The following is a 12,209-nucleotide window of genomic DNA, read 5'->3' on the forward strand; positions in this document are numbered from 1 at the left end:
AGGCGGGGCTGCCAGGGGACAGGGGCCTCACCGGGGCAACAGCTCCCCCTGAGCCCTACACCCGGCAGGGGGGCGGGGCAGCGCCCAGGTGCACACACCTGCGAGTCAGCACAGCAGCCCCTCCCCCGAAGACCAGCTGGAAGGTCAGGGCAAGAGCAAGTTCACCGAGCAGCACTGGAAAGCTCCAGGGCAAGTCCAGGGATTTACACGATATAGAACCAGAGGGTACCCCTCCTATTTTTTTCCTGCCTATTCCACTACAACTTGTTTTTATATCAGACTGTAAATTTTCTTTTTTTTCCTCTTTCCCACCTTACTACAATATTTTACCAACTCTTCATTTTTAAGATGCTTCCTTTTTGACTTTCAAATTTCTACAATGACACGTCCTAGATATACTTTCCACTTCTAGATTCCCTACAACATACTCAATTTTGGGATATATACAAGATATGGTTTTTGTTTTGTTTTGTGTTTTCTCTCTGCCTCATTTTGTTCTACAATGGCACAAGTTCATACCTTCTAAACCATGCCAGCATGCACCCAGAACCAAGTGGTATACCGTGCTGGTTCATTCTGTGAGATTATACTCTCTCTGCATTCCCATTCTGCCCCCCTCTTTTATTTCATTTATGTTTTGGTGGTCATTGGTGGGGCTCTCTACATGTATTTCTGGTTTATATAAATTTAGAACTGAGCATCTTCTAACATACAGAACTTAATATACTCAGAACCAAGAGGATCAACCTCTAGGACCCCTCAGGTAGACTACGTTCTCCCTCCACTACAACTTCGTCACCACCACCATCTCCCTTTTTTCTTTTCTTTTTTCTCTTTTTCCTCTTTTGTTTTTTGTTTTGTTTTATTTTATTTTATTTTTTTACTTTTTCCTTCTTCTATGGTATTTTTGGCCTTTTATCTTTTATTGCTTTGTTTAAAAATTTATTTTTCACTTTAGTGGCCCTTTCCTTTAATTTTGTTCTCATCTTCGTTTTCATTTTCTGGTCTCTGACCTCATCAGAATCATCTACGGTGAAATTTACTTAGGTCGTGACTGATATTCCTGACTCAGCCCGTTCACACAGCCACTGTGCACTGAACAAAATGACTAGAAGAATTAACCACAAAAGAAAGAAGCGAAACAGTACTCTCTGTAACAGAGTTACAGAAAATGGGTTACAATTTGATATCAGAAAGCCAATTCAGAAGCCCAATTATAAAGCTCCTGGTGGCTCTGGGGAAAAAAAGCATAAAGGACTCTAGAGACTTTGTTACTACAGAATTTAGCTCTAATCAGGTTGGAATTAAAAATAAATTAAATGAGATGCTAGCCAAACTGATGTCCTAACAGCTAGGGTTAATGAGGGGGGGAGAGTGAGTAACATAGAAGACAAGGTGATAGCAAGGAAGAAAGCTGAGGAAAAAAGAGAAAAACAATTTAAAAACCATGGGGAAAGGTTAAGGGAAATAAGTGACAGCCTCAGGAAACAACTGGGGTTCCAGAAGACGCCAAGAGGGAGAGAGAACCAGAAAGTATATTTAAACAAATAATAGCTGAGAACTTCCCTAATTTGGGGAGGGAAACAGGCATTTAGAGCCAGGAAATAGAGAGGTCACCCCCGAAAATCAATAAAAACTGTTCAACACCTTGACATTTAATAGCGAAACTTGCAAATTCCAAAAATAAACAGAAAATCCTTAAAGCAGCCAGAGACAAGAGATTCTTAACTTATATGGGGAGAAATATCAGATTAACAGCAGACCTCTCCACAGAGACCTGGCAGGCCAGAAAGGGCTGACAGAATATATTCATGGTACTAAATGAGAAGAACATGCAGCCAAAAATATTTATTCAGCAAGGCTGCCATTCCAAACAGGAGGAGAGATAAAGAGCTTCCAAGATAGGCAAAAACTGAAAGAGTATGTGACCACAAAACCAGCTCTGCAAGAAATATTAAGGGGAACACTGTAAAAAGAAGAGGACACCCAAATAAATAATCCCTAAAAACAGAGACTGAATAGGTATTACGGTGACACTATATTCATATCTTTCAATAGTTTCTCTGAACATGAATGGGCTAAATGATTCCATCAAAAGACACAGGGCTTCGGCCTGGAAAAAAAATAAAATTAAAAAACCCATCTATTTGCTGTCTACAGGAGACTCATTTGAGAGCTAAGGACACATCCAGTCTGAAAATGAAAGGGTGGAGAACAAGTTACCATTCAAATGGTCCTCAAAAGAAAGCAGGGGTAGCAATCCTCACATCAGATAAATTAAAGTTTATCCGAAAGACTGTAATAAGAGATGAAGAGGGACACTGTATCATACTTAAAGTGTCTATCAAACAAGAATACCTATCAATCATGAATATTTATGCCCCTAATGTGGGAGCTGCCAAGTATATCAGTCAATTAATAACCGAAATAAAGACACACTTAGATAATACACTAATAGTGGGAGGCTTTAACATGGCACTTTCTGCAAATGACAGATCTTCTAAGCACAACATCACCAAAGAAACAAGGGCCTTAAATGATACACTGGACCAAATTTCACCTATATATACAGAATTTTGCATCCCAATGCAACTGAATACACATTCTCCTTAAGTGCATGTGAAACTTTCTCCAGAATAAACCACATACGGGGTCACAAATCGGGTCTCAGCCAATACCAAAAGATTGAGATTGTCCCCTGCATACTTTCAGACCACAATGCTTTGAAACTAGAACTCAATCACAAGGAGATATTTGGAAGAAACTCAAACACATGGAGATTAAAGAGTACCGTGCCAAAAGATGAAAGGGTCAACCAGGAAATTAGAGAAGAATTAAAAAATTCATGAAACTAATGAAAACGAAGACACAACCTTTCAAAATCTTTGGGATACAGCAAAAGCAGTCCTAAGAGGGAACTACATCACAATACAAGCCTCCCTCAAGAAATTGGAAAAAATTCAAATACACATACTAATCTTGCACCTAAAGGAACTGGAGAAAGAACAGCAAATAAAACCTACACCCAGCAGAAGAAGAGAGTTAATAAAGATCTGAGTAGAACTCAACGAAATAGAGACCAGAAGAGCTGTAGAACAGATCAAAAAAACCAGGAGTCGGTTCTTTGAAAGAATTCATAAGACAGATAAACCATTAGTCAGCCTCATTCAAAAGAAATTAGAAAATATTCCAATTATAAAATCATGAATGAAAGGGGAGAAATCACAATCAATACCAATGAAATATATACAATTTTAAAAACGTATTATGAGCAGCTATATGCCAATAAATTAGGCAATCTAGAAGAAATGGACGCATTTCTAGAACACCACAAGTTACCAAAACTGGAACAGGAAGAAATAGAAAACCTGAACAGGCCAATAACCAGAGAGGAAATTGAAGCAGTCATCAAAAACCTCCCAAGACACAAAAGTCCAGGGCCAGATGGCTTCCCATGGGAATTCTATCAAATGTTTAAGAAGAAACAATACCTATTCTACTAAAGCTGTTCCAAAAGATAGAAAGGGATGGAATACTTCCAAAATCATTCTATGAGGCCAGCATCACCTTAATTCCAAAACAAAAGAGCCCACCAAAAAGGAGAATTTTACACCAATACCACTGATGAACTCAGATGCAAAAATTCTCGACAAGATACTAGCCAATAGGATCCAACAATACATTAAGAAGATTATTCGCTATGACCAAGTGGGATTTATCCCCCGGATGTATGACTGGTTCAACACTCGTAAAGCAATCAACATGATAGATCATATCAACAAGAGAAAAAACAAGAACAATATGATCCTCTCAATAGATGCAGAGAAAGCATTTGACAAAATACAGCATCCATTCCTGAACAAAACCCTTCAGAGTGCAGGGATAGAGGGAACATTCCTCAGCATCTTAAAAGTCATCTACAAAAGCCCACAGCAAATATCATTCTCAATGGGGAAACACTGAGAGCCTTTCCCGTAAGATCAGGAACAAGACAGGGATGTCCACTCTCACCACTGCTACTCAACATATTATTAGAAGTCCTAGCCTTAGCAATCAGATGACAGAAAGAAATAAAAGGCTTTCAAATTGGCAAAAAGAAGCCAAACTCTCCGTCTTTGCAGATGACATGATACTGTACGTAAAAAACCCAAAAGCCTCCACCCCAAGATTTCTAGAACTCATACAGCAATTTGGCAGTGTGGCAGGATCAAAATCAATGCCCAGAAGTCAGTGGCATTTCTATACACTAACAATGAGACTGAAAAAAGAGAAATTAAGGAATCAAACCCTTACAATTACACCCAAAAGCATAAGATACTAGCAATAAACCTAACTAAAGAGGTAAAGGATCTATACCCTAAAAACTACAAAATACTTCTGAAAGATATTGAGGAAGACACAAAGAGATGGAAAAATATTCCGTGCTCATGGATTGGAAGAATTAATATTGTGAAAATGTCTATGCTATCCAGGGCAATTTACATGTTCAATGCAATCCCTATCAAAATACCATGGACTGGGCAGCCCCGGTGGCACAGAAGTTTAGCGCTGCCTGCGGCCCGGGGCCTGATCTGGAGACCCTGGATCGAGTCCCACCTCAGGCTCTCTGCATGGAGCCTGCTTCTCCCTCTGCCTGTGTCTCTGCCTCTCTCTCTCTCTCTCTCTGCATCTCTATGAATAAAAAAAAATACCATGGACTTTCTTCCCTGTGTTGGAACAATTCATCTTAAGGCTTGTGTGGAATCAGAAAAGATCCCGAATAGCCAGGGGAATATTGAAAAAGAAAACCAAAGCCAGGGGCAACACAATGCCAGATTTCAGCTTGTACTACAAACCTGTGGTCATCAAGACAGTGTGGTACTGGCACAAAAACAGACACATAGATCAATGGAACAGAATAGAGAACCCAGAAATGGGCCCTCAACTCTCTGGTCAACTAATAATTACCAAAGCAGGAAAGATTATCCACTGGAAAAATGAAGGTCTTCATTAAATTCTCTTCAATAAATGGTGCTGGGAAAATTGGACAGCCACATGCAAAAGAATGAAACTAGACCATTCTCTTAAATCATACACAAAGATAAATTCAAAATGGTTAAAAGATCTAAATATGATATTAGAATTCATCAAAATCCTAGAGGAGAACACAGGCAACACCCTTTTTGAACTTGGCCACAGCAACTTCTTGCAAGATACATCTATGAAGGGAAGGGAAACAAAAGCAAAAATGAATTACTGGGACTTCATCAAGATAAAAAGCTTCTGCACAGCAAAAGAAACAGTCAACAAAACTAAATGACAACCTACAGAATGGGAGAAGGTATTTGCAAATGACATATCAGATAAAGGGCTAGTATCCAAAATATATAAAGAACTTATTAACCTCAACAGCAAAACAACAAACAATCCAATCATGAAATGGGCAAAAGACATGAACAGAAATCTCACCAAAGAAGACAAAGACATGGGGATCCCTGGGTGGCGCAGCGGTTTCACGCCTGCCTTTGGCCCAGGGCGCGATCCTGGAGATCCGGGATCGAATCCTGCGTCGGGCTCCTGGTGCATGGAGCCTGCTTCTCCCTCTGCCTGTGTCTCTGCCTCTCTCTCTCTCTCACTGTGTGCCTATCATAAATAAATTAAAAAAATTAAAAAAAAAAGAAGACAAAGACATGGCCCACAAGCACATGGAAAATGCTCTGCATCACTTGCCATCAGGGAAATACAATTCAAAACCACAATGAGATACCACCTCAAAGCAGTGAGAATGGTGAAAATTAACAAGGCAGGAAACAACAAATGTTCGAGAGGATGTGGAGAAAGGGGAACCCTCTTGCATTGTTGGTGGAATGTGAACTGGTGCAGCCACTCTGGAAAACTGTGTGGAGGTTCCTCAAAGAGTTAAAAATAGAACTGTCCTATGACCCAGCAATTGCACTGCTGGAGATTTACCCCAAAGACACAGATGCAGTGAAAAACCGAGACACTTGCACCCCGATGTTTCTAGCAGCAATGTCCACAATAGCCAGACTGTGGAAGGAACTTCGGTGTCCATCAAAAGATGAATGGATAAAGAAGATGTGGTCTATGTATACGATGGAATATTACTCAGCCATTAGAAAGGATGAATATCATTTGCTTCAACGTGGATGGAATGGGATGGTGTTATGCTGAGTGAGGAAAGTCAATCAGAGGAGGACAAACATTATATGGTTTCATTCATTCAGGGAATATAAGAAATAGTGAACGGGATTATAGGGGAGAGGAGGGAAAATGAGTGGGAAATATCAGAGAGGGAGACAGAACATGAGAGACTCCTAAGTATTGGAAATGAACGAGGGGTAGTGGAAGGGGAGACAGGTCGGGGGATGGGGTGACTGGGTGATGGACACTGAGGGGGGCACTTGACAGGATGAGCACTGGGAGTTATATGTTAGCAAATCAAACTTCAATTAAAAATATTTTTAAAAAATGAAACAATGGAAACAGCATTTATGAAATGGAGAAGACTGTGAAGAAGTAGGTTTTGGGTGAGGGGGGAAACAGGACCTATGTTTTGGACATGCTATATTTAAGAAATTGTTAGGTATTCAAGTAATCATGTCTAGCAGAGACGTAGATATATTAATCAGTCTGTACCTCAGGTGAAAATTTCAGGCTGGAGATATAAATCAGAAAATAATCAAAGTGGCAAGAATAAGGCACAAAAATAAGAGAAAGATTAAGAGTGATTCCTAATGTCAAGGACATCAAGTCAAGTAGCTATTAAACTATCAATGTCAAAAGCTGGTGATAGGTTTGATGAAGGTTGAGAAGAGACCCCTGGATCTAAATCACTGGTGACTTTGATGAGAACAGTGTCTGCTTGATGGTAACAGCAAAGCCCTCACTAAAGTGAATTAAAAAGAAATTCTAAAGATAAAAGCTAAAGGCAATATATATAATTATTTTTAGGTATATATTTTGTAAAGAAAAGGGGAAAATGATGTGATAGCTGAGGAAGAATTAGGATGGAGAGAAAAACATTTTTTTTAAGATGTGAGATACAAAAACTGTCTTTAGGCCAATAGAAAAGTCTCTGGAGTCATGTCAGGCAGGCATGGGTTCTACTTACAGGAGAAAGGGGTGACAATTGCTGGGAGCATGGACAGTTTATCCAGGATAAAGGAGAAAAGAGAGTTTGTAGATAGGTCGAAGGCTTGTTGGAGCTTACTAAAATCTTTCTGATTGTTCCTATTTTCTCAGTGAAATAAGATATAAGATCATCAGCTGAGGCTAGGGACACGAACACTGAAGATGGATATTAAAGACAGGAGAAAAATGTGCTATACCCTGAGGTAAATGGGTGAGTGAATGGAGTAGAGAAATACAATGATTCCTCGGAAGTACAAGAACAAAATTAAGGCAGTGATCATCCATATACAGTGAGGACAAACAACACTGCTTTGTTTTCTTCCCCAGCCACATTCAGCTGGGCAGCTGAGGGGGCTGAGAGGCACAGGTAATCTGTTAGTGCTGGGCAGCTCAGGTGGCTCAGCAGTTTAGCACTGCCTTCAGCCCAGAGTGTGATCCTGGAGACCCAGGATCGAGTCCCACATCAGGCTCCCTGCAGGGAGCCTGTCTCTCCCTCTCTCTCTGTCCCTTTGTGTCTCTCATGAATGAATAAATAAACCTTTTTATGAAAATCTGTTAGTGCTTTAGTGACTATCAAAGGACAACAAGGAAGTTGAAGGTCGACGTAAGGCAGTCATTCCAATATGAAGCAATGGAATTTAAACTGCCTAAGAAGGGAAGTCAGATATGAAAGGATGAGAGACACTGAAGTGTTGGTATGATCAGCAGATTGTAGGTACTGGTAACACTGGTATATTGATGGAATGGTAGAAACACAAGAAGAGAGCTAAAAATGGTAGGAAGTAGCTAAAAAAGGAAGATGGTTGCAGATTAGGGGTTCTAGTTACTGCTAAGAAAACACATACTACTTTTCATGCAAAAGGGAGAATGACTCAGAAGGTGGAACCAAGAGTCCAGACAACAGAAGTAAGAACCCATATCTAACAACCAAATTAAAGAACTCCAGCTCAAGTTTTCCCAGCTACATTTCAAAACTGCTTTGAACCGGGATCCCTGGATGGCGCAGTGGTTTGGCGCCTGCCTTTGGCCCAGGGCGCGATCCTGGAGATCCGGGATCGAATCCCACGTCAGGCTCCCGGTGCATGGAGCCTGCTTCTCCCTCTGCCTGTGTCTCTGCCTCTCTCTCTCACTGTGTACCTATCATAAATAAATAAAAATTAAAAAAAAAAACTGCTTTGAACCAATGACTTCTTTTTCTACCTTCCATTCTCCTTCTCTTTTTTAACTAAAATGTCAGGTGTTATCCTGATGTCAATCTTATGATTATATGTTAAGAATTTTGGAAGCAGATAACTTCTATAGTTAATTTCACAGGTCAACAGATGGAAGGAATTGTGTCTAGGAGATATACTACATTTACCTGATAATTTGCGTGATGATTTCTAGACTTACAGAGAGACTAGATTTAATTGAAGATTTGGGCTTTTTATTGTGGCTATAATGGAGTGAGGTCCTTGGAAATCATGGGAAAAGTTGAATGCGTTTTGTATATGAGAGGAATCACAGGGACCAGCGATTAAATTACAGTAAGCAGATTTGTAACATAGCCCTCATGCTCTCCAACCCCTGCTGTTATAATATTATTAAGTTATGTTACATGGCAAAGGAGTTTTGCCAATGTAACTAAGGCTACTAATCAGTTGATCTTAAGATATGAAGCTATCTGTTTAAACTAACCTAATCAAATATAGTCATGACTACCATTATTAACATGTTAATTAACATGTTAAATTAATGAAATTTCACAATCCAAATATAATTATGAGATCCTGATGAGCCTGAGTTAATTTATATTTCCATATATACATATATGGAAATATGTGTATACATATATCACAATTTATGTATGTGTATATATAGCCCAAAATATATAGTGTATGTATGTGTGTATCCCAAAGAAGATAAATTTAGATTCTTGCTAACTCTGAAAATTTAAGAGACAGTGGCATCACCAAGATGCTGACATAGGTCATTTCTGCTTTATTCCCCTTCAGAAAAACAACTACTGATGAACAAGACACAGCTGAGAAAATCCTAGAATAGAGATGATCCTGAAACATCCCCTGCATCACAGAGACCAAGATAGACTGTATTAGAAGCGTAAGAGAAGCAACTCCATTCTGACTACTTTGTCTTTCTCCCAGACAGGAGCAACACCACATGGAAAGGTCTTCCCTGAACCTCCAGTTCCCCCCAAAAGAAGAGAACTCAAGGGGACAATCAGCACCACCACCACTACAGATTACTTCATGAGAGCCCCTACTCTGGTCTCGTGCCATGAGAATTGCAGGGGAAACTGTGAGGCTTGCAATAACCAACACACAGATCTTGGCAGATGCAATTCATGACTACAACTCCCTAAGTGATTAGTAATCCAAGTAGTGGCCCCAACCAGCAGCTTTGCTCATCACCAGAACCAAGTCTGGGACAAACTGTGACCAGAGAACTCACTGGAGTACATATCTGCTTGATTTGGGTTCTCATACAAGTTTTGCTGACTCTAGAAACTGTATCCAAGCAAGAAGTTGTAGCTCCATTTGCTGGGGAAACTGTCTTCTGGTCCATCTTGCCAGAGGGCACTGACAAGAAAACCTAAAAGCTGTATAGCTCAGCAATACTCCAACCAAGAGGTGTGTGGGTGGTTCGGACAGTCCCCGAGGCAAAGCCAGTACAGGGTATGAAAAATTCCCCTGCTGCACCCAGGCAGGGGAATTAATTCACAGCGAAGGCTGAGGGTGCATCATGGCCTCACCCATAAGAAAAACTCGTTTGGGGAACATGTGAGCAAGGCCAGGAGGCACCCCTCCCAACCCCACCCAAGCAAGTAACCTGAAACACAGCCACACCCACTGTGGCTCCCAGGCCCCATCTGACCAGAAGGGCTGGCAAGGATATCTGGAAGCTCTGTAACCAACAATGTGTAAGCCAATAAGCAGAAAGGCAGAGCTAACTGTCTAGAGCAAAGCCAGTACCAGGTGTCGAGGGGTGGCCTGCTGTACCTAGGCAGAGGAATTAACTCATAGCCAAGGTAGAGAGTAGCTTCTGACTCTTACTGAGTCAAAAGACAGAAAAGCAGAGAAGCCTGGAGCAGCACCTCTCCATCCCATTCAGAAAAGGGAACTAAAACAGCCCCACCACTGAGGATAGCATCTCCCAGCCCCACCTGACCAGAAGGGCTGGTGAAAAAAGGGAGCTACAAAAAGCCAGCAATACTGTAGCCAAGAGACAGACAGGCATATACAACAGTGAGCAGAACAAAGCCAGTGGCTCATATTTGGCCAGGGAACTTGGGACACAGGTCAGGATAAGATAACACACAAAGAGCTTTATTGCCTTTAAAGGTGCCCCTCCCACTGCTCCTGGGCAGAGAAACTAATTCATGGCCCCAATTATATTAATATAGCCTTCAGCTTTTGTGACCTGGGAACTTAACAAGACCACATGGGGAGCTGCTGTACAGGCCATCCAAAAGCTCTGCTTCTAGCTGCACTTGAAAAGAGAGAACAGCCCATGGCTTTCTACATCTGCAGAGCAGATGACCAAGAAATTCAGTGCACACTCTTGTGTTGATTCAGGTACCCTCAAATGAGCCATGCGGACACTGGGTCCTCCCCTGCTAGTGAAGGGAAATGAATTTACAGCTCTGTCTACTAAATATAGTACCCAGTTCAGACCATCTAGTAAGCCAGATGGAAAATTCATGCAACTGGGGGGGGCCCATCCTACAGATTTCCACCTCTTTCCCTATACCCAAACTTAGAGCTTGGAAAGTTGCCTTGCCAAAAACTAGACCATAATAGCGGGTACCACCTGCCCAGTGACCTAAACTGAGGTGACTATTGAAGATCTATCTCTGCCAAAGCAAATCTATAGAGTCTAGAAGAGGAGCCAAATTATTCAAGTGTGCAGATACCAATGTAAGAAATCAAAGATAACAAAATCCAAGTAAATATGAGACCATCAAAGGAAACTAATAGGGACGCCTGTGTGGCTCAGTGGTTGGGCACCTGCCTTTGGCTCAGGGTGTGATCCTGGATTCCCAGGTTCAAGTCCCGCATCAGGCTCCTTGCATGCAGTCTGCTTGTGTCTCTGCATCTTTCTCTCTCTCTCTCTCATGAATAAATAAATAAAATCTTAAAAAAAAAAAGGAATCTAATAAAGTTCTAAAAACTGACCCTAAAAAATATGAAGATCTAGGAACTATCAGATTTATAATAATTTTCTTAACTTTAGGTAACTACAATAACATATAGACAATTAAATGAAATTAGGAAAATAATCCATGAAAACAACAAGAAGTTTGACAAGGCAATAGCAACCAGAAAAAAAACAACAAACCCAGAAATAAAGAGAAATCCTAGAGTTAAAAAAAAAATAGTAATTGAGCTGAAGTAGTTAATAGAATTTCAAAAGTACACTTAGCCATGCAGAAGGAAAGAATTAGTGACCTAAAAATATAAGACATAGAAAAATTATCCAGTCAGAGAAACAAAAAGATAAAATAAGAAAGAGTGAAAAAATCCTAAGGGACTCATAAATACAATGGGAATTCCAGGAAAAGAGAATGAGAAAGGGCAGAAGCAAACTGAAAGCAATAGTGGTTAAACATTTCCCAAACCTGGGAAGAGAAATGAACATACAGAACCATAAGGCTCAAAAGACTTGAAATAGGCTGACTTTGAAAAAGGCTGTACCTGAAATAGGCTGACTTTGAAAAAAGCTGTACCAAAAAGGATCAATTAAATTGTCAAAGCCAAAGAAACCATTTTAAAAGCATTAAGGAAAAAAGAGAAAAGTACATACACGGGAACTTCTATGACTATAAGCAGATTTCTCAACAAAGACTTTTTAGGGCAGGACAAAATGGGATGACATATTCAAAATATTGAAGAATAATTAAGAATTCTATACCCAGCAGAGCTGTCCTTTAGAAATGGAGAAATAAAGACTTTTCCAAACAAAAGATGAGGGAGTTCATTACCACTACACCTGCCTTCTAAGAAACACTAAGGGAATTAAGGGAATTCTGAGTAAAAGTAAAACATAAGCCTTATAAAAATATAAAAAGAAAGTATAGG

General features: G+C 40.2%; 1 long non-coding RNA gene across 1 annotated transcript in view; it reads left to right on the forward strand.

The window, feature by feature from the left end:
* LOC140629460 (uncharacterized) overlaps positions 1-11,278 on the forward strand; it is a 65,544-nt gene extending 54,266 nt beyond the window's left edge. The window contains exon 5 of the long non-coding RNA XR_012027297.1: positions 9,276-11,278. This is a non-coding gene — a long non-coding RNA (uncharacterized lncRNA). The remainder of the gene's footprint in view (positions 1-9,275) is intronic.
* The last annotated feature ends 931 nt before the right edge of the window (positions 11,279-12,209 follow it).

This window comes from Canis lupus (assembly GCF_048164855.1).
Source record: "Canis lupus baileyi chromosome 5 unlocalized genomic scaffold, mCanLup2.hap1 SUPER_5_unloc_7, whole genome shotgun sequence".
Classification (NCBI taxonomy): domain Eukaryota; kingdom Metazoa; phylum Chordata; class Mammalia; order Carnivora; family Canidae; genus Canis; species Canis lupus.